This window comes from Suricata suricatta, chromosome 15 (assembly GCF_006229205.1).
Source record: "Suricata suricatta isolate VVHF042 chromosome 15, meerkat_22Aug2017_6uvM2_HiC, whole genome shotgun sequence".
Taxonomy (NCBI): Eukaryota; Metazoa; Chordata; class Mammalia; order Carnivora; family Herpestidae; genus Suricata; species Suricata suricatta.
Genome location: NC_043714.1, coordinates 51,093,393 through 51,116,301, shown reverse-complemented (window position 1 = coordinate 51,116,301; position 22,909 = coordinate 51,093,393). Strand labels below are relative to the sequence as shown.

At 36.4% G+C, this 22,909-nt stretch overlaps 1 protein-coding gene across 1 annotated transcript in view; it reads left to right on the top strand.

The window, feature by feature from the left end:
* The first annotated feature begins 59 nt into the window (after positions 1–59).
* The window catches only part of SYBU (syntabulin), a 107,697-nt gene continuing 84,847 nt past the window's right edge, over positions 60–22,909 (top strand). Inside the window, exon 1 of the mRNA XM_029923681.1 lies at positions 60–75. The gene's annotated coding sequence lies outside the window, so the exon portion shown is untranslated. The remainder of the gene's footprint in view (positions 76–22,909) is intronic.

Sequence of the window (22,909 nt, the reverse complement as noted above, 5' to 3'; positions counted from 1 at the left end):
CGGGCCCCGGCCTCCCGGGCGCGCGTGGATGCCGCCTCCTGGACGGCGCGATGGGGCCCTTCTGGGAGAGAAAGGGTAAGACTGGGCGTCTGTGCGGGCTCCGCTGTCAGTGCCCGCGGGCACGAGAGGGCGACTGGACGTCTCGGGTCAAATGAGAGCGGAGGACACCCCGGTTCCGCGTAGAATGAGGTGCGGCGTCAGGGTGCTCCGGGGGCCACAGAAGGAGGGCGTGGAAAATGGGGACTCGCAGCACGCGGATAGAGACCACAGTGGCCCATTTGATTGGTCATTGAGGTGGTTGGGCTGGAGTCCTGGTTACAACTGGCAAGGTTGACCGGGCCTTAGGGTTGGATCCCCCTTTAGTAATTGTCCTTGAGAGTGGAGCTTGGAAATGGAAGGTTCGTTCAGTACGCAATTGGTGCTTTACAATAAGAAAGCCTTGGTAGATCTCTCCAAAGACATGAATGGCTCAAAGCCCCTAGACTATCAAGTTTCTGCTTCCTTGGGGATTTTTCATACAGACTATTTGAGGACCGAATATTCATCAATATGTTGTTGAAGGGCGCAGCTGATGACCTCAAATCAGCAGGTTTGAATTTATGATGAGTAAATTGTATAGAGGAAGATGTCAGTAAGCTTAAAATGGTGCATGGGAAGAGATTTTTAAATGGAATGAGTCAGTTGGCAAAAACTGCTCCCTTGTTTTTTTCTTTTTTTAATTTATTTTTATGTTTTTAATTTATTTTTGAGAGACAGAGAGAGAGAGAGAGAGAGAGAGAGACGGCGCAAGCAGGGGAGGGTCAGAGAGAAAGGGAGGTATAGCATCCAAAGCAGGCTCCAGGCTCTGAGCTGTCAGCACAGAGCCCGACGTGGGGCTCGAACCCACGAACCGTGAGATCATGGCCTCAGCCGAAGCTGGACGCTTAACCGACTGAGCCACCCAGGTGCTCCTCCCCTGTTGTTTTTATGTTGTCTAGTGTGGAGCAAGGAGTGACCTCAAAGAAAGCAGGAAATTCCACCGCTAGGTTCCTTACAGGTCCTCTAGCCCCAGACCCTGGTTACAGAAGCAAAGAGCAGCTTGTGTCTGAATCTCCTGTCTCAGAAAAGGGCCAACTTTGAACCCCAAGGTCCAGAATCTTCTACATAAAGTTTCTGCTGCAGCATTGCCAGCTCAGATACTTGGACAGGCACATTTTAGGAATGTTTGCTTCTTCTTTCCCAAAGGGTGACCTCGGGAGCAAAGGGAGTCAGGTAATCCCAGTGGCAGGTTTTCTCCATCTGTACATTTGGAGGAACAGTAGCCCTTTGTCCCTTTGAGAGATGAGTCCAAGTCAAATCATGTTTTATTTGCTTCAGATTTTAGAGCAGCAACATATCATAATGCAACTTTTGGTTATTTAAGTTGACAATGACACTATTTTAATGCAAAATACGTTTAAATACATTCAATCCTTGAGCAATGATCACATGAGTTCTTAAATGCTGATGCCCTTCCCCCAAAAATAAAGAGTCCAAACCTTCATTTTTATAAATGAGCTACTGAGGCTATAGAGAGTAAGTGAATTGTCCGAGGGCATGAAGCAGCCCATGACAAACTTGGACCTAGCTATTCTTCAACACACAGTCCTGTGGTTTTTCTCATATTTTAGTAAAAATTTGTAAGAGATAAGCATAAATGAGTAACTTTATAGATGAGTGCCTGGTAGGTCTTAGAGACTGAGTGAAGAGATCTGTGATTATAAAGAGGTATCATGAAGGAGATCTTTGTTGATGGAATAGCTGTGTATCTTAATTGTGATGATGGTTATATAAACCCACATATGTGATAAAATATAGAGCTATACACACACTTTGCATTAATGTCAGTCTCCTAGACTTGATATTATACTATAATTATGTAAGATACAGTCATTAGGGGAAACGGAGTGAAGAAGATATGGAATTTTCCATATTGTCTTTGCAACTTCTTATGAATCTATAATTATTTCAAAAGATAAAGGTTTATTTTTAGTTTTTATTATTTTTTAAAAATTAATTTTGAAAGAGAGTGTGAACATATGCTTGATAAGGAAGCGGCAGAAAGAGAGGGTGAGAGAGAATCCCAAGCAGGATCCGCACTGCCAGCACAGAGCCTGACTCAGGGACCCAATCCCATGAAACCTGAGATCATGACCTGAGCCAAAGTCAAGCGTTAGAGGCCCAACTGACCGAGCCACCCAGATGCCCCTAAAAAGGTCTTTTCAAAGTAATTTTGTAAGTGTGTCAAAATCCAACATTGGCTACTTTGCTAAATCTGAATAGTATAGAAAATACCTTGGTTTTTACTGTATATGCCATTTTTAAGTATGTGATGCAAACTAATGCCTGCATATTTGCTGATTGGATATTTTAAAAACTGGTATGCACTCCTAAGGTATTACTGCTTATGCTAGGATATCAATAGATCCTGGAGATACTAAATAGCCTCTCAGCAAGAGATAGTAAATTAAGGTAATTTATTTAAAATTTTGGAAAATAGGGAGAAAGTTTTGTCTTTAAATAGTAATTGTGCTCAAATAACAGCCAGGAATTTTTCTTTCTTATTTATTCCTACATGAAAATACAGAGGTCTTAGGTCTACAGTTGGTCTTTCCTCTTCTTAGCAGGATGTTTTTTGTGCTTCAAGTGATTAAATGGAGAGATGTCACCAAGCAGAAGTCATGGGAGGACATAGGCTTCCTTTAGAAAGAAACTGATGCTCATACTGACTTTTCTCTCTATGCAAATTCAGGAGTGTAAACTAATGAAAATATCTGCAAAGTTTTTTGTGGATTTTTAGAGCTACCTTCATCAATTCCAGGGTGAAGTTTCTTTTACAGGGTTGGCCACCAATGGCAGAAGCCTTAGAACACATTCCCAAAGTAGATGGAAAACTAAAGCTTCTTCTTATCTTATTTTATTAAATGTATTCTTGAGAGACAGCGTGAGCAGGAGAGGGTCAGAGAGAGAGGGAGACACAGAATCTGAAGCAGGCTTCAGGCTCTGAGTGTCAGCACAGAGCCTGATGTGGGACTCGAATCCACAAACTATGAGATCATGACCTGATCTGAAGCTGGCCACTTAACCTACTGAGCCACCCAGGCACACCGGAAAACTAAAACTTCTGTGGTCCTGTAGACTGAGGTCCTTGCAGGTCTTGGCGAAGGAAAGGAAGGTTCGTTTATACACACTTCTGACCAAAGAAATACCATTCTCCAGGGGGAAGGCACTATTTCCAGAACTTCCGTAACTCTAGTACATGTCACAATTTTTATCATCTCGTACTAATACTTACTTATACACCAAATATACAAATCGTACTAATACTTACTTAATATCACCAAAATTTATACTGACAATCTCTCTCTCTTATTTTTTTTGTTTTTGTTTTACTTAGCCTTCATCTAGGAAATAATATCCATGAAATACTAAGCTTTATGTATGTGTTATATTTCTCTAAATACACAAAAATAAATGTATAAATTTGAAAGAGACCTATCCATGAACCACTCAAATCACCCTGGCTCCCAGCAGTGGTAGACTCAGTGCACCCGGAATGCTGTACAATGCCAAAGCTCACGAGGTGCCAAAGCAGTGGTGAGGGAGGCACGCCTAGTTCCACAGAGCAGCCTATGATCAGTGGTCTACTGGAGAAAGAACTAGGTTGCTTCACATCCTAGTAGTGATTTGAAAACGGCCTTTTATTCCTTCTAGAAAAAAAAAACAATTTTTAAGCTGTTTAAAAAAATTTTTTTTACATTTATTTATTTTTGAGAGGCAGAGTGAGACAGAGTGTCAGTGGGGGAGGGGCAGAGAGAGAAGGAGACAGAATCGGAAGCAGGCTCCAGGCTCTGAGAAAGCCATCAGAACAGAGCCAGACACAGAGCTCAACCCTGCGAATCCTGAGATCATAACCTGAGCCAAAGTCGGACGCTCAACCGACTGAGCCACGCAGGCACGCCTCGTTAAGCTTTTTAAATTATAAAGCATTCCTAAAAGTACATTCGTTTTTTGTTGGAATGGAGCATCTCAGCAAATATATTTAGCTCTGTAGACACTAGAATCAATATTTGGTTTTTATTTCTATAATTTATGGTAATGACTATACAAGCTGTCTCTCAGGCTTAATCACCAAGTCATATGTCTGTGAGCTTTTTCAGTCTCTCAGAGTATATTAACTCAGTTTACTTGAACTATAAGGCATCTGATTTGGTATAGAAATCCATTTGGAAAATGTCCATGGGTGAGAAAACCTTTGCATTTTTCAAGTGAATTTCAAAAGCTGTATGAGAAAAGATTGGTAGATGAGTTTGGAAGGACTATAATGGCATTCTTAAAATTGCTTTCAACTCCTTGTGCTTCTGCTGGGTCCGAAATGAATTTTTATGACTATCAAACTTAAGTGAGAATATTCACTCATCAAAAGGGAAAAGACAGGTGCCTGGCTGGCTCAGTCAGTAGAGCCTGCAACTCTTGATCTCAGGGTTGTAGGTTTGAGCTGCACGTTGGGTATAGAGATTACTTAAAAATAAAATCTTTTTTTAAAAAAGGAAAAGACAAACACATACTATAACATGTGGCTTACAAAGGCATTCATCAAGGCTGTGATTCTTTTATTTAAATAATCTATTTGCAAGCATTAAAAAAATCTGTTGCTTTGTTTTTAACTTTGTTTCTCAAGAAATTTTGGCATGCCTCTTGGGTAATTGATAAGTATCTTGCTAGACCTTACCTACCACAAAATCCATGTTTGAGAGAAAAGAATGTTCATTCTTTGACCATGACTAAATTGGTGTAAGGAGACATTAACTCAGTCACACCCTAAATCCCCCACTTTTTTTTTGACCCTTTGTTTTTAAAAATCTGAATTATTTACAAAATCAGAATGGATTATTTTAAATATACAGTAATTTAAAAACCTATTTTCTTGGGGTCCCTGGATGGCTCAGTTGATGGAGCATGTGACTCTTAATCTTGGTGTTATAGTCAAGCCCCATGTTGGGTGTAGAAATTACTTAGACATAAAATCTTTTAAAAAATGTTTCCTTTACCCTATCACCAATACAAATAGAAAAGCAAGAAGTTGGAGTAGGGCAGATTCATTCATAGGTCTAGACCATCTCATTTTGGGATTACAATCGGCCACAGCACGAAGAGACTTAAGACAAAACAAAGACAAGAGGTCTATCCTTACGGAGGGTGATACTGTTGGAACAATCACTGCCAGGTGACAGACGATTTCATCCTCTTCTCTAATTTACTTAAGTTTATGAAAGGCTAATCAAAGATAATGTGGGACATTTGGGCTACTGAGTCAGCAAAGTATTCACCATGTTGGTGCATGTGGAGTGTGACCATGTTAACTGTATAATCCATCTGGTGTAGCATTTTGCCCCAGTAGAGTGACAGTTGTATAATGAATATTTTAGGAAGAAAATTTATATGAATGAATCAACGCATTAGGTAACAACACCTATTTGTCACATTGTGATGTACTGTTCACCCAAATAATTTCATGTTCCATGCTGAATGCATAGGATAACTCCAGAATAAATTTACCCACAAAGGAAACATTCATAGAGTGCCTATGTAATTTAGTGTCCAAACTAGGGCAAATATAGAATGCAGACTCCATAGAACTCAGATTTTTGTGACTGTTGTTTTCTCAGCACCCAGAACAATGCTTGGCAATACTAGGTTTTTAGTAAATACCTTGAAATGAATGGGTAAATAAAAGAATATATGTACATATACACATAAGCCTGTTTACATTTATAAGAGATTATTAGCACTAAACTAAAAATCCAGCCCCAGATTATTTTTTCATATCATCTTGTGAATTGCCAAATTGTAGTTAAGGTGAATACTTCTACTTTAAGGGCAGTCCATTTCATCATTGGGAAGATCTAATTATTTTAATATTAAGATTAAATCTGAACACATCTAATTGTAATATCTCTATTGTCACCCAACCAGAAATTCTCAATAATGATCTCATGTGAAACCTTGCCAGATGCCTCACTGAGTTCCATATGTTTTGCCACGTGTCCCAAGTTGGCAGCCCATGGACCAGATTCAGTCTGTGGATGCATTTTGTTTTGTTTTAAAAAATCAGGGGAGTATTCACTAATAAAAGGTTACAGTTAGAATTTTTTTAATCAAGAGGATTTACAAAGAAACCCTAGATTTCTGATTTCTCTGGAACATAAATACTATGGTTAGAGTGGAGTATAACCTAGCAGAGCATAATTTCATTTCTTTGCAGTGCCCATTGCCATTGCATTTGATAGCGCCCTGGGCCACTTAGCGCATTTGTGTTAATTACCTGGATTAAGTAAGCTTCTAAGTTTGTGACTTTTGTCCTACTTATTTTTCAGAGTTCCTAGTCTTAACCCCATCTTTAAAAAAAATGCAGCTGGGCTTGCCCGAATTATTCTTCGGAGTCCAAGCTAATTTCTAAGTATTACATTCTGCTTTCCTAAGAGCTCACCAACCAGCTTTTTAATCATTTGTGCCTAATACTTTATTTCAGTCTTGCTAATGTTTTACAGACTCTTTAGTTTTTGAAACTCAGAACTGTAGGTTTTCTTTCCAGATTTGTACCCTCTTGGCATCTTTCCTCATCTCCAGGATCTTTGAAAAACATTAATAGTGTTATAATCCTATTTATAAAAGGTTAGATTATAAAACCTAGAACATAATTTGTCTGTCAAGTGAACTAAACACCTTCAGAGAAACTAGGAGCATCACCTGACCTGAACTTTTGTCTCTTTTGCTAAGTTTTATTCTATCCTTTTTAGTTTGGAAATCATTTTTGCTTGGTAGAAAAGCAGAAGAGTAACTACAGACTTCTATTTTCATCAATAATAGATGAAGTGCAACAAGTAATGATTTTATACTTTTCTTTCTCCAGACATAATTAAAATGTCTGGAGAAAGACATTGTTTTCATTCTTTTTTTAATGTGTTTTTATTTTTGAGAGAGAAAGAGACAGAGTACAAGTGGGGGAGGGGAAGAGAGAGAGAGGGAGACACAGAATCCAAAGCAGGATCTAGGCTCCCAGCTGTCAGCAGAGAGCCTGATGTGGGGCCTGAGCTCATGAATGGTGAAATCATGACCTGAGCCGAACCTGGATGCTTAACTGACTGAGCCACCCAAATGCCCCTGAATATTGTTTTCATTCTTAATATATTTGGAGATTATAGTTCAAAATTAAATTCTTGTCTTCCTGATATTATGAACCATAGTTTTGTTGTGTCAAGTGTTCCTGGGACACAGAACTTTGGAGTTTTCAGTTTTTCACATTGATAGTAATAGTACTTATTATTGTAATATTTAACTCATATTTTAAATGGATTAAATACCTCTGTTTTTGTGTACATGGTGATAATGTGAAGGAGAGATTTTAAAATAATGTATATATAAAAATTCGTGTAAAAATATCTGGAACAGCCCTCTAAGTTGAATTTGTAAGATGAATACAGAAAAGGGAAAGAAGTGACAAGTTATCTATTTGTCTGAAACTATGGAATAAAATATGAACTTAATCTCAGAAGTGCACATATTTTCTTATTCCCCGAAGAAAACTAAAAACCTTAGGTGACCCAACCAAAGACGGCTACCTAAGTTTAAAGCCATAAAAATCAATTTAAGTTCAACTTACTAACAGTGAGCATTTCTTTCCCAAGGGCATAGATACCATCTTTTGCAGTGCAGATGAAGAATGAGGTAGAAGGTAATATTAACTTGTCCTCTCTCTTCTTCTTTGGTTTAACCTGTGCCCAGAGAAACTCAATTCATAATTTCCTCAATTTCACACCATTAATACACATTAAGTTAACTCTAAAAGGTATAGTATAATAGTCTGAGTGAGTAGGAGCCATTAAACCTAATGACACTTAAATGGATTTATCACAATGATGCATGTCTTTAGGAGTGCCATTATGTTTTTCCATAAGATAGAAGGAGTTTAAAAGTATAAACTTTGTATTATCTAGCTGAATATTCTTTTGTATCCGTTTGATCCTTATAACATATTAAAATGGAAGATGGCTACTAAAAAGTTATTTCTTACATTTTAACCTATGGGGAACCTTTCCTGTAGGTCCCAAGAGGAAGGCTGAGTGCTTCCAGTCCCTTGTCCATGGTGCTGAAATTGGCTTTTCCCTCAGTAACCCCACTACAGGGTCATATAGAGGGGGGGAAGGATTGGTATTTCTCCCAATTAATGACTTAAAGGCATACAAATACTGACTTAGAAATGAATGTATTGTTCAACTTTATAATTAGCATAGCCAGAAAATGTGCACATATTACAAGTTTGTGTATTTGAATAATGTGCATCATGGATGCTGGATTGGTAAATATTTATTTTTAACCTATTTGAAGTATATCTTGGGAATTTTCATCATTTTGCTCCCACACCTCCTTATGCAATATTAAGATATATCAACACTAATACTTAACAGTTGTTAATTTCTATTTGTTTTCCAAAAATTCTTCATTTTGGATTTTCTTAGGCCCATGATAATGCTTTCTCTCTTTGATTTGCTTTATTTTTCCCCAGCACAGTGAAAAGCAGCATTAAAAATTATTCAAAATTTAACTCCTTACTTTAAACATATGATGTTAACACATGAATAAATTACATTGTTAGAGGTTTTTTCCTCTTTGTGGCCTTAACTTTTTCATAGCATTTTTTAAATCCCATTATGCTATGCCTTGATCTATATTCCACTGCCTTAAGGAATTTTTTTTTCTTCCTACACTACGCGCTTTTATCTGCCAATGAAAATTTTGCACAGCTAAGGAGAAAAAAGAGGTAAAAAATTTTCAAAGACACATCTTTCACTTCCTTAATGGACATTTACAGGAAGTGGAAAATTTCTTTTCTCAATGTCCCCAGTATCTTTCAAAGGTGCTGAGATAATGTTAATGTGACCACAGATTTCTAATTGTTCAGATTTACTAGTACACAAGGGGAGTTCCATCTCTAGGTCTTAGTTTTTCTCCCATCAGGACAGTTAAGCTGGAAGCTTTGTCAGTGTTCCCTGAGCAAGCAGGAAACTAAAGTGTAACTCTAGCATTAGCATTCTAGTTAGAACAAAGGGAGGGGCCCAGAAGCACCATCTACCAGTACAGATTCCTCTGGTTTTCCTTTAGAGAGTAGCCACAGCTATTTTGACTTTGGGGCTCATTTAAACAAGTCTCCAACCATTGGCCCCAGAACTGAAGCCTGATACAACTATATTTACCTGAGCAGTGATTTTTTTTTTTTATATTTCTCCTTCCTAATAGGTTAGTTTGCTTTTGGTGCTGAGGGAGGAATATTTGCTTGCTAAGGGGTTATATTTTTGTCAAAGATTTGTCATGAAAATTAAGGTTAAATTATGCTTAACCAAGCCACATTTTATGAAATGTCCCTGATTTTTCCAGAAAAGCCTAATTTTGGAGGAAATTTAGCTTTCCAAATTTAGCATAAACAGTGAAGAATACATACTGCTTGATTTATGATTATTACAAAAAAATTACAAATCACATGTTACAAAAATTTAATTTGTCATTTTGGTAGAATGCAGCTCTCCTTTTATCCAACCATGTAAAACTGCTTGTGTTCTTCACCATGAATATGTCTGATTTGGTTGACAAGTAAAGAACTGACTACAGTGGCATGTGGCCATTCCCACACTTGCCAGCTAGATAGCAGTTGAGTAATTGAGTCTCAATGAGTGTCTATCCAGAGTTTATTCAAGACTCCATAATTTTATTTATTTTTTTAGTTTTATGTATTTATTTAATAGTTGATTGTCAAGTTGGCTTCCATATAACACCCAGTGTTCATCCCCACAAGTGCCCTTCTCCATGCCCATCACCCCCCTACTTGTCTCCCCCTTCCTCATCAGCCCACAGTTTGTTCTCAGTATTCAAGAGTCTCTCATGGTTTGTCTCCCTCCCTAGATTCCATAATTTTAAAATTTTAAACTGCAGACTTTGCTTTAGAATGTAACTGAAAAATAAAGCTCTTGATATGGAAGCATTTTGACTAAATTAATTTGAATGTGATATGTGATATATTAGTTGTTTTGAGGTTGTATTGTACAAATTGAATGCTTCTGTAGCCTATGACCATTTTATACATGTTCTCCTGGTTGAGAGTGATCACAGATTAGGACTAAAATATTGACTGCTGTTAAGTAGAAATGCTGTATTTTTTATTGCTACATTATCTAGTAGGTAGATTTTTAAAAGTAGCTGCCATGAGTTTAACAGTTAGTTTACAACTTGATGGAGAACGGCAGGTGAAGCTGTATTTAAATATAGCTGCTTTCCTAGGGGCTCCTATCCCTGTTGACATTAAGTGAAAGCCAGTTAAACTCCCACCTCAGCAAGGGAGAAAAGGATTGTTGCCTGCTGCCCTGTGGTGCATTCCACTAAAGTGTATACTGTTTTCGCTGAAGTTCTGAAAGCTTCCAGAGTGATGGTAATTATTGTTACTATCCAAGGTATCTCATTGCTAGCTAATAACAGAAAGCTATACCTAATTCCCCATACCCACGTGGTGCCACTAAGCTCATATTATTTGAGGTCACATAAGTGAAAGAGCAAAGCAATTGTAAAAGAGCAGTGCCTTTGTTGTGGATGGAAACTAAAAGCAATGTTTTCTAACCTTAGCTGCACATTACCATCACATGATGGGTCCCAGGCATCAATGTTTTTTAGTTTCCCAGGGAATTCAAAGATTTTTCTCAGTAGTTGAGAACCACTACCTTAGAAAGAATTATTTCCCTGTATGATATTTTAAAGTACTTTGTAACTGCTCTCTTCTCCACCCCAGACAACAATATCAAATACTAGAGTGATATATATACTTTTGAGAGAAGTGGGCAACATTCTTGAGTTACAGGGAATGACACATGAAATCCAAAGGGTGCAAGTATATTTAATTTTCACATATAAAGCAAGATGTTTTATCCAATGCTGATGAATTTGGAGGCAGGTATGGAAAAGGGTGTTTAATTTTACTCTTCCACATCTCAGTATATCTATAACTAAATATAAAAAGTAGAGTGTGATTATTCAGCAATGCTTATCACGCTTCTCCTGTCCCTGTGATGTGTCTCATTCCAGAAGTTTGGGCAACCCAACCAGTCTCATCTAGAACAAATGACTAGATTGCTACTTTATGTAGAGGGTTATTAAAGAGTTAATGGGATAATGCATGTTAAAATGTCTAGCATGATTGATGCTGATCTTCCCCTTCCTTCTTTAGCTGATTAATTTTAATGTTAAAACATTACAAATTTATTTTTTTCAAATATTTATTCCAATATGAAATAAAATTTGTCTTGAATTTATATGACTTCAATATAAAGAATGACTTTCTTCAGGCAGTGGGTATGAAAAAGCTATCATGTCTCATCTGTTGTATTTATTCCTTTTCTGTTCTTTTTAAAGTGGATTAATTCAGAGCTTTGCATGGAATATGCTGTGTATTTTTTTGTAATGCACTTCAAAATAATTTAAGAAATTCAAAGTAACTAAGAAATCATGCAGAAAATGCAAGGTTTATTAATTTGCCTAAATACTAAAATAAGAGAAATGACTAAAAAGCATCTTTATTTTTAAATTCAAAAGGCATTTAGAATTATTTGAGTTCTCTCATATTTTTTGATTGAAAAGTTTCAGACATAAATTTGTATATGTTATATTAAAGTGTCTTAAATTCTTTTAGTTTTATGAACATTGTAATTTATTGACAGAAGAAGTTCTTTAAAATGCTTCCAACCCAAATCTTACCTCACATATATATATCACTTGCCTTTTTCCAAATACATATTTCTTGCCCTTTTTTCTTTGTCTTCCCTAACAGAGAGAGAGAGAGATTTTTCTATAATGTGCATTCTAGAATCTTAGCCAATTTAAATGTTAACAACTGACTACTGCCAAAGCAATCCATAAATGCCAAACTGACACATTTCTTAATTATACAAAAAATCCCATCCCTGTTGGATGCCATGTCCACAGCCCAATTTATTAAGAAAATATTTAAATCATTTTTAATCGGACAACCTCTGGACATCAAGCTATAAATCTCAATACTGAAGTTACTTATGCTTTTTCTATCTCATTTGAATTCTTGCTAATTTATATTTTGTGTGTAAAAAACCTGATACTGTATTGTGAACTTAGACACTGGCTATTAATATTGAGACCTCAGATTCTAAGTTGCTCAACTACAGTTTATTAAAAGCACAGCAACCTTAAAATTACTTGTGTTTGTTATGTTCTTTCTAATAATGATAACCAACTACATGATAATTTATTAATGTCAGTAAACGTTTTCCTGAGAAAATAACTAAGAATCTATATCAGGTATATGCAGAAGAAAGGTGCAGAAAAGGGTTACTTCTAAAATTCACTTTTATTTCTTTGCTTTTTAATATTTCATTTATGACTGAAATTATATAGATGGTTCAGGTAAAAAACATAATCTGATATTAAGGACAAAGATTTTGCCTCCTATTCTTAAATTATATAGTACATAATAACTTCTTTTTAATTCAAGAGGAGGAGGAACATGCTATCCTCATTTTTATAATGAAATATTTATAAAGTACCCAAAGCATCTTCAATGCATGTGAATTAACTCATAGGCCTAAATCAGCTGTACATTCTTCCAAGAAGCATGAGTCCCGTTAATATAAGTACGTAAATAAGTGACATGAGTCCTTCAAAATAAGAGACTTTTATTTCCATATTTCAAGAAATATTTCTGAAATACATAGAATAAAACTAGTTTGCAACTTTTCAAATGCTGTAATTACTCAAAGTATTTTCAGGTAAAGTGCTGTTGGCCTAATTCAAGTGGCCAAAAATTAAATTCCAGTGGAACTGGAACCCACTGGAGTGTTCCTATCAGAATATCTCTAGGAAGACCATCTGCTGTCTTCCTGAGCTTCCCTCCAGCCCCCACTGAAAGAGACCCTTGAGGTTTAGCCTGAGTGCACTTCTCAGAGGACACATCTGAGAGAATTCTCCATGTGTGTATACTCCTTCGATCTCTAACCGTATGAATAATGAATAAGAAGCTTATGAAATATGCACTCGCATAGCCTTCCTCTCTTAAAAAAATACTATGCCATACCCATAATGAGGAGAAAACCTAAGAAATCTGAAATAAAATTTGTCTTGAACTTACATGACTTCACCATAAAGAATGCTTTTCTGCATAAAAATTTGAATCCCCTCTATCACAAAGAATTATTATGGGGGAAAAAACCAACATCACACATTTGAAGTCAGGAATTTCATACCTAATTACTATGCTATGAATTGCAAAGAGCAAGTAGCTTCATCTAGAAGATGGATAATTTGAGAGATGTCGTCTTAATCAGCCCTTTAAAAAGAACCTGTAGATTCTTTTATCCCTTAGAACTCAAAGAGGAGCAATTCTGTATTGAGATTTCCTTTGATACCTACATAAACTAAGTCAATTTCTCTCCCTCCACCCCATCTCTGTCTCTTCTTTCCTTTAGAGAAAAACACAAAGAAAAAAATATGTTATACCCAGAATGATACTATATAAAAGAAAAGGAAGGATGGAAGAAGGTAAGGAGAAGAAAAGGTAGGAAAGAATCAGGGTTATTTGGTAAAAACTGATATCCTGGCAGAGATAAAGCAAATGTTCTTTGATTTAAAATATTATTTAAAGATATATTTAAACACTGATGATAGAAATGAACCAGCATTTATATATCCTCATTCGGTAGTGCACACAAAACCAAAAAGTAATTACACAATAGGCTTATTTAAAACAGTATTGCAGGAAAAACATTGTAAGGGTCAAGAGACATTTGGAAATCAAATGGGGCAGTGGAGGAGGACTTGCAAAATTAAGGTCTATAAGGCAACATGTAACATAGTTTTCCGGAATTTTCTTTTTGTAAATATGAAAAGTCAATTTTAAAATGTCCTTAAAATAAAATTTTATCTTTTTCATGTTCAGTTTAGATGTTTTTCTTGGTGTATTGGTACATACATATATGTGTTATAGACAATAACAGAATTAATTTCTACATCATGGAAATTAATGTATTTATTAGAGTTCTGCTCACCATTCTATTATCACTAATATTTTTTGAAAATAAAAGTACCTGTGATGAACAGTCCATCACTTATTAAGGACTTGGACAGCATAAGCATGCACAAATTTTCCACATTTTATATACGTAGCTAAGATCCAGGCCCAGTCAATAGTACTTGTATAAAGGTACTTATATAAAGTTGTAGTCAAGTCATAAGCACTGATTTAAGCTAACTAAGCAATGTCCTTCATGTGTAAACTTTAAAATCAATGGATATGCTCTTCTTTGTTAAGAAATGGTAGCCTCTGGCTGCCTTGCATTTTCTGAGACAGGCTGGGACGAGAAAAGAATAAAACCAAAGGAGATTTTCATTGGTAGAATCTCTAACTTGCATTTCTGAAATTAAAAGTGTTTGAATAAAACCTCACATGGTATTAAATCAGAAAGATGTGGGGCACCTGGCTGGCTCAGTCGGTTAAGCCTCCGGCTTCGGCTCAGGTCAGATCTCACGTTCGTGGGTTCGAGCCCCGCGTCAGGCTCTGTGCCGACAGCTAGCTCAGAGCCTGGAGCCTGCTTCCTGTTCTGTGTCTCCTTCTCTCTCTGCCCCTCCCCCTCTCATGCTCTGTCTCTCTCTGTATTAAAAATAAATAAAACATTAAAAAAAATTTTAAAAATAATTAAACCAGAAAGATGTTTTCTCTTAAAATTCAACATGTTGGTATGTTTTATATAATAAGACTCCATTGGTGTAATTCACTTCATTAGATTTTATAGGTATTTATGCCAGGACCACCAATTACCTTCAATCTCAGAGATCAGTTGCTTCATAAAGTAATTAAATAAGTCAGGGAAACAAGCCTGGTAAAAACTTTGCTCTGTGTTCAATTCTGCCCTTTTATAGGCGCTCAGGTATTTGACATGTGGACGGATCTCAGTCCACTTGTACCTAAAATCTGATGTAATACATATTTATTATTTCTCACAAAATACACAAAAATTAGGAGGAATTTGAAGTTATAAATGATCAAGCTTGAGCTATCAGCACAAACTTTTTCACTGTGGTTCTTTTGAAAGACTCTCCTATTTGAAGATAAAACAAGATCATTCATGTTGCCCTAGCTCAGTCATCTTGAGAACCTCTGAAATATATTTATCTTTGCCAGCAGTGGTCTGAAAGGACAGGATACTATTTTGCTGTTTTAAATGATACCATGTTAACTAAGTTAACTCTTAGGCCTAAGCTGGAAAATGGTTCCACTATTAAAAATCTCTCTCTCCCTCTCTCTCTCTCTCAAATTGAATAGTGGAACTTGATTAATTTAAATGAGAATATGACAAGACATGACTGTTTTGCCAAAAAGTCCATTAGCCTTCTGGAATTACAAGGCTCAGGGAATCAGGCCAGCTCTCATTAAGAGTTGCCCAGGAAGCAGCAACACACACAATGAACTTGAGCCTTGGCATTAAAAAGATAACGAATTTGAATGCCATTTCTACCGGGTACATCAGTTTGGACAAGTTATTTCAACAGTTTGAGCTTCTGTTTCCTTAATTATCAGATGTGGGTCATAATACCCACTTCAAGCAACTGTTCATGGTTAAATGAGAGAATTTTCAGTAAGCCTACCACAAGTGTTTACTAATAAATACTATTGATATGACTGATATGATCAGTGATCAGAATGTTTTTTTGTTTTTTTTAAACTATCACTTTTTTTAACAAGCCACCAGAGGGGAGTAGAGAACAAATACTGTGTATACGTTGTTCCACGAGCTGTCCCTATGAAATTACTATGTCCATGTCCACATACACATCTGCCTGCCTGTTCGGTCATTTCAAAATAAATACAGAAGCTTAAAGACATGGAGTATGTTTTCACTAGTCTTAAATATCCACATTTTACATATGACAAGGAATAGGCTGTACTAAGAATAAGATGCTTCATTTCTGAACTATTTTAAAGGAGGTCAAGAAATATGCATCCTGCTTTAAAGTGTTTTCTTCATACGTGGCATTTCACGTGGTTGGAAAGGTTTTAGATACTAATTGAAGCATGAATTACTGCATCTTCTCTGTGGTACTACTGAAGAATACCAGATTGAAGGTGGTGAAGTTTTAGTGCCCTTCTTATTTAGTGAGTACAGGTCATTAGAGAAACAATTACAATATATACCATTGAACTATTTCTAAGAGGTTTTAATCTGCTGCATTTTTTTTCACTGTCGCATGTAGTGATTGTATATGGAAGTGAACATATCATAATGATATGTAGTATGTTGATATACCAATATGGTATTATTCTGATACATTGATTCTAGGTAAAAATGAGGTTGGGTATTTAAATTTAAATTAGAGAGCAAGCTAAAACAAGATCATTGAGATTGAGAAGGTGGGACACAAGAAATAGTATATGAAACGAATCTATTTTCCAGAGTTGCAAGCTCTTAAGTAAAGCAGATGTAAATAATAATATTAATGGGGTTGTACTCTGAAGCTAGAGCTCATAGTATAATTTTAAATCTGTAATTTTCAGACTTTGAAAGCCCAGTGGTTCTCCATTAAGGATAATTTTGTGCCCCAGGGGACATTTGGCAATCGCTGGAGACATTTTTGGTGTGTCAAGACCAGGGTGAGGGCAGGTGCAGTGGGGGGGGGGGGCGGGGGGGCAGGGAGTTCTACTGGCTTCTGGTGAGTAGAAGCCAGAAGTGCAAGGCTCAGAGTGAAGGACAGCCCCCCACAACAAAGAATTAATCGGCCCAATATGTTAAAGTGCTGATGCTCAGAAGCCCTGGAATAAAGCCATGAACTTTCAAAGACTATGCTGTGCTGTTGGATATTTTCCATTCCTGTCCTGTGTCCACACTGGTCGTTTAGAGAAGAGCTCTCTGCTCAGAAGCACAGCAGGTGCTTTGGCGTTCTATCTTCCTTTTTTAAAGCAGCAGATTTTTCCAGAGCTTCCATTTAAAGATGAGCCATATTCAGTTTCTGACAGGGATTAAATGTGCTTTTGGAAACTTAGCAAAAAATGTACAAGTTCTCAGTAAAGAGAATTCGTAGAAAACAAAAACAGAAGGGCAGGTTTCTAGTTTTCTCTCCCCCAAATGGTCTTAGTGGATCCAAAAATGGGACGTGTGAACAAAACTGCTTTTTTGTATTTTATGTGGAAGCATTTGGAAGGATTGGTATAATGCCTTCAGGACATGAAATCTTCAGTTGCATGATCACTTATTTAGAAATGTGATGAAGTGTGAAGAAATTGTACCAGCAGGAGGAATCATTTAAAATTCTGAAAACCTGAAAAATAGTTTCGTAGGACATGTATATGGTTACAAATCAGCTGGCGTATGTAGTGGAGCCTTTGTATTTAACTGTCACAAATCCACTAACTCTTCTTAACTTATTAGTAGTTACAAGAAAACAAGAAGGTAATTTATTTACATTAATTAGCTGATTTGGAGGGAAAATTGAGCTTTCCCCCTTTTAATCTATAATTACACCTAAATTGCTTATATGAAACCCAGCTAAAAAATAAAACATAAATTTCAGAAACCAATAAAGCAAATGTGTCCTACTAATTTAAAGAGTTTAAAACTTTTAAGTCACGGCCAGTATTATCAGAAAACTATCTAAATTGGCTGTTTTTTTCCAACCAATATATCCTAATTGGTAGACCAGTATTGTAATATGAGATGTGTGGCCAAAAAGAGAAACATCTCAATAATTTTTATGTTGATTACATGTTGGTATGATAATATTTTGGATATGTTGGGTTGAATAAAATATATTGTTAAGCTAATCTGTTTCTTTTTACTTTTTTAATGTGGCTGCTAGAAAATTAAAAAGTATTTGTAGCTCATTATTTTTTATTGGACAGGACTAGCCTAGACCCTTCAAGTATTTTTTTAAGTTTATTAATTTTGAGAGAGAGAGCACATGCAAGTGGGAGAGGGGCAGAGAGACAGGAGAGAATCTCAAATGAGCCCTGCGCTATCAGCACAGAGCCTGACACGGGGCTCAAACCCACGAACTGTGAGATCACGACCTGAGCTAAGATCAAGACTCAGATGCTCATCAACTGAGTCATGCAGGTGCCCCTCAAGTTTGTAATTTTTTTGACTCTTCAAGTTTTAATTAATTAATCAGTTTCATGATCAAATAAGCATTTTAGAAATTGTTATTATATGAGAGGAAATGTATACATAGTTTGCTAATCATTCTACTGTGTAGCATCATTAACATAGTGTTAACCTCTCATTTCCTCATTTGAACTCTGCATAAACCTTCTGCTTCCCTCAAGGAGGACCTTCCAAGCCTCCCTTGAACACTTAGTGCTCTCTGCCCTGTTTTTCCTCTCACAATGTACCCTTTGTCAGTCTTCAAGGTCTAACTCAAAATATTCCTTCACAATAATGGTCTTCTCCAAATGCAAGTGGTCTCATTTCTTAAATCTTCATCACTTACTCTGTACTGGCCTTTCCTGAAGTATGTGTCTTCTAACACTGGGACTGCCAGAGTAGGGTTTTCTGAGGGAAGAAAAAAAAAAAACCATGGTCAAATGAGTTAAGGAAATACTGGATTAAACACAGTCAAATTTGTCGCTTTACTACTCTGGATTGAGAACTTTTAAAGGGCCACTTGTTATACAACATTTTCCAGGTCTTGTTGACAATGGAGTGCATTTTTTTCTCCATGCATTTCATAGGACTGACTTACTAGCAGCACACATTGAGAAATAATGCCTGTACCATGACTGAACACAAATTCTTTTGTGGCTTCGTTTCTCTCGAAGACAAAGATAAATAATAAAGTACCACCAGAAATATTTTGATTAAGTGACACTAGCTCAAATCGAGAGAATTACGGAATTTTAGTGAATCGGAAATCATTTGGGTCAACCTTATGCAAAATTACAAATTACCTGTTGATTTAGCTTAATATATTAAGAGGTCATACTTCATGTGTATTAGTCTTGTTGGTGGTAATAGCAATACTAAGTGGGCATTACAATAAGCCAAACCCCATAGCTTTTAGTTTCAAATTTAAATTCTAATTAGTGGTAGAAGTATAAGATAATCTGCAACATGTTCAATAGCGAAAACAAATCCAATAAGTACCTCAGGTATTTCTTTGAGAGCATAAGGGGTAAATTACCACAAAATATAAACCAGAGGTCAAGTAGAAGACTAGAAAATAAAAGTGAAAAAGAGAACTTTAAAAGTGTACTTGAGAGAAGGAAAGACAAAGATAAATAATAAAGTACCACCAGAAATATTTTGATTAAATGACACTAGCAAACAAAAAACAAGAAAAACCTCTATCAGATATTGGCTTGGTCATATATATTACTATATGCACTCAGTGACCAAATTCAAAGTGTAATTGATTTATTACTATTATATGTACATGCACTGACTAATCATAATAAGAATATTTAAGCCAGTCATGAGTTAAACATGATAGAAAATGTCATGTCCGGTTTCATCCAGAGACAGTCCTATCCATTTCATCCTTTATTGTCCCTATCAAAGTCAGTCCTATCTCTGCTCTATTCCCTTGTTCTTATTCATGTATTTTTATAAACTTGACTCCCCAAGTATATATGAGTGAAGGGGACAGAGAAGAGACTGTTGTGTTTCTACATTTCTAGCACAATATACTCATAAAATTCACTCAATACTTGCAGAATCCTTGACAGTGGCATTAAACATTATGTTGAAGAAGATAGTTCTTTTCTTGATTCCCACCTCAAAAATCAAGAGTATATCTGAAGATCCAAGTTTCCTTTAATAACCCATGATGAATATCATCTATGACTTTTTCTATATTGTAAAATGTTTGAATCAACCTCAGATAACCAAGTATGGTTTGTAATATGTTTACTGTGTTTGGGGCCAGATGCTTTGGGAAAGTAAAAAGAAAAGAAAATGACTGCTTCCTTTGCATTGAGAATTGAGAAGAAAAGACAAAGAGATATTAGGAAACCAATGGAGAGTGAGGGCTAAGTTCTATGGAATAAATACTTCCATTCAGAAGAGGGGAACTGAAAGTAGGCTGGAATAACCAAGGAATTGGCAAAGGAAAGTCAACCTTGAATGCTATTAAAACCATAATTAAACCATCATGCTCTGGTAGACTTCAGAGAGCCCAGTAAGATTTTTGAGGAGAGAGCCCAGAGATGTCCTGTGGAAAGATGGGACTCATACAGCTAGTAGGAGAAGAGATTAGAGCGGTTAGAGGAAGACCACGTCAGAGACTGTCGGCTTTAGCCTCAGTTGGAAGGATGCCTGCCTCTAGGGCAGTGGCCACGGGACTGGGCCAGGAGCAGCTTTTGAGAGGAGAACAGATAGGACTTGGTGACTGACTGGAAACAGAAAATTAAAATATGGGGGTGAGATGGTCAAAAATGGCCCCAAGTTTTTAAGCACAGATAAAAAATAATAATAATAGCCAGTGTTCTTGAGCATTTGCTCTTTGCCAGTGTTTTGTGTGCTTACCATGGGTTTTCCTAAATTTCATGATGCATTTATTGATGTAAGTACTAATATTTCTTCTGCTTTATTAGCAATGAAACAAATTCATAGATAAAATATAATTTGAGCCTGTAATCCAGGCAGCCTAGATTCAAATCCCATATTCTTCACATCTATGCTGTTCTCTGTCTCATTTCCTAAAGAAATGAGGGTGACATAGATAAGCTTGGAATGAGGAGCTAATTTGAAGAGAATAAGAAATAAGGACTTACATTTGAAATAAATTTTGGATGGGGGACCTGGATGGCTCAGTCGACTAAGCATGTGACATTGGCTCAGATCATGATCGCAGGATCTGTGAGTTCAGGCCCCGCGTTGGGCTCTGTGCTGACAGCTCAGAGCCTGGAGCCTGTTTCGGATTCTGTGTCTCCCTCTCTCTCTGTTCCTCCACTGCTCGTGTCCTCTCTCTCTCTCTCTCTCTCTCTCTCTCTCTCTCACTCACTCTCTCACTCTCTCTCTCTCTCAGAAATAAATAAAACAAAAAAGAAATTAAAAAAAAGAAATAAAGTTTGGGTTTGGGACAGCCCTATTTGCAAGTAGACGTGTCCAGATGAGATTTGGAGATGAAAGCCATCAAGCTGGAGGTCTGAATTTGACAGTACACCTCACAGAGATTTTGGAAGTCCTCTAGAGAAAAGAATACATCAGAGACATCAAAGACTGCATTTTTGTATAGATATTACTTCTCATAGATAATGAATCTGATAAGGTTGTATATTGGTCTTTAATTCTATATGACCCTAGACCAGTGCTCTACAAACTTCTTTGGTCCCACACCTCTAAGACACAATTTTTGAGCATACACCCTTATGTATGCAACTTATTCTCCATTGTTTTCACTTGATAATGTAGCTAATGATGAGTTCATACTGGGAGATAAGGCAGGTGCTATCAGCAGGAACTTGACCCTGCAGTTCTTTTGCAGGATACTTTTTAAAGCCATTTTTCCATTTTGTTGAGTTAAAACTTTTCTGTATTACCCAGGCACATGTAAACTACACTCAGTTACCATTCCAGATTATAGATCTCTCCTCCTCCTCATTGCATTTACATAGGTTGCACCAAACATCAGATGTAGGAAATTATGGCATTGGTCTTATTCCACATATTAAATATCATAATTTTTTATTTACAAATTGCCACTCCAGCCTTGCCACACCCATATAATTTCTTTAGCTGTCTTCATCTGACCAGAGAACTTCTTGGAGACCACTGACTTTGTCTTAACTTCTCAAGGGTCAGAAGGTGCTTCTGCAACAGTCCTGTTCCAGCACCTGCTGAGTAGACGGGTGTGAAGTCACCGTATCTGAACCCTGTATGGTGCACACGCTTCTGTCCAAAACATACTCCCTCCTCTCCCTCCCAGATTAGAGGCCTTGGAGATTTAGTTTCTTTGTGCAACATCCTCACTTTTCTCTTCTTTTGTTTTGTTTTCTTTTTTCTTTTTCTTTTTCTTTTTTTTTTTTACCATTTAGTTTCCCTTTCTCCTTTAAATCATTTCAGCTTAAACTTTCTCTTATTTTATCTAATGGTTCTCGGGATAAGATGTCAAGAATTTCATAATTATTTTCAGAGTAAGCCATTATAGATTTGTATGTGGAAGGATCTATGTTCTCTGTTCGTTCCCAGAATTTCCTTTGAGAATACCCAGAAATTCATGTCTTTTTTAGTTCCATTCACAGTGGAATGAGTACCTACCTGCCTTTTATTTGTCAAAAGTTAAAGTAATGACACAGTCAGTACTTCTCAATAAACACTTGGTCAGTGCAAACTATTTTGGAAATTAGAGTCAACTTGTTATGTCAGAAATATTTACTAATCTGTGTCAAATGAGCAGAAAATAATATCAGTTAATGTGTCATATTTTATTTTTACTTAGGTTGTTACTTTTATCTCATTTCTAATTTCTGTTTTTTCTTGTTGATCATGCTATTGTTTTCTTAAGCCTTGAATTAAAGGTTTTCCTATGCTTGGGCACTAATGATCTCACAAATAAGCTGGCCACACTACGCTTGGAAATATATTCTCATTTGAGCCATAGAACATAAACCTTAGGATTGAAAAATGGTAAGTATGAATATTAAGATATCAGGCAATAGCTAGGAACCCCAATTGGATTATTTGAGATAAAACACAATCCCAACATAGTTAAGTACACAGACCAGCAAGTTTCTAATATACTCATCTTTCCTACATTTAGAAATAATCAAATGACATTAAAATCACTTGTAACTTCTACCATAGTGCTGATGGAAGCCATTTATTATAATATGTAT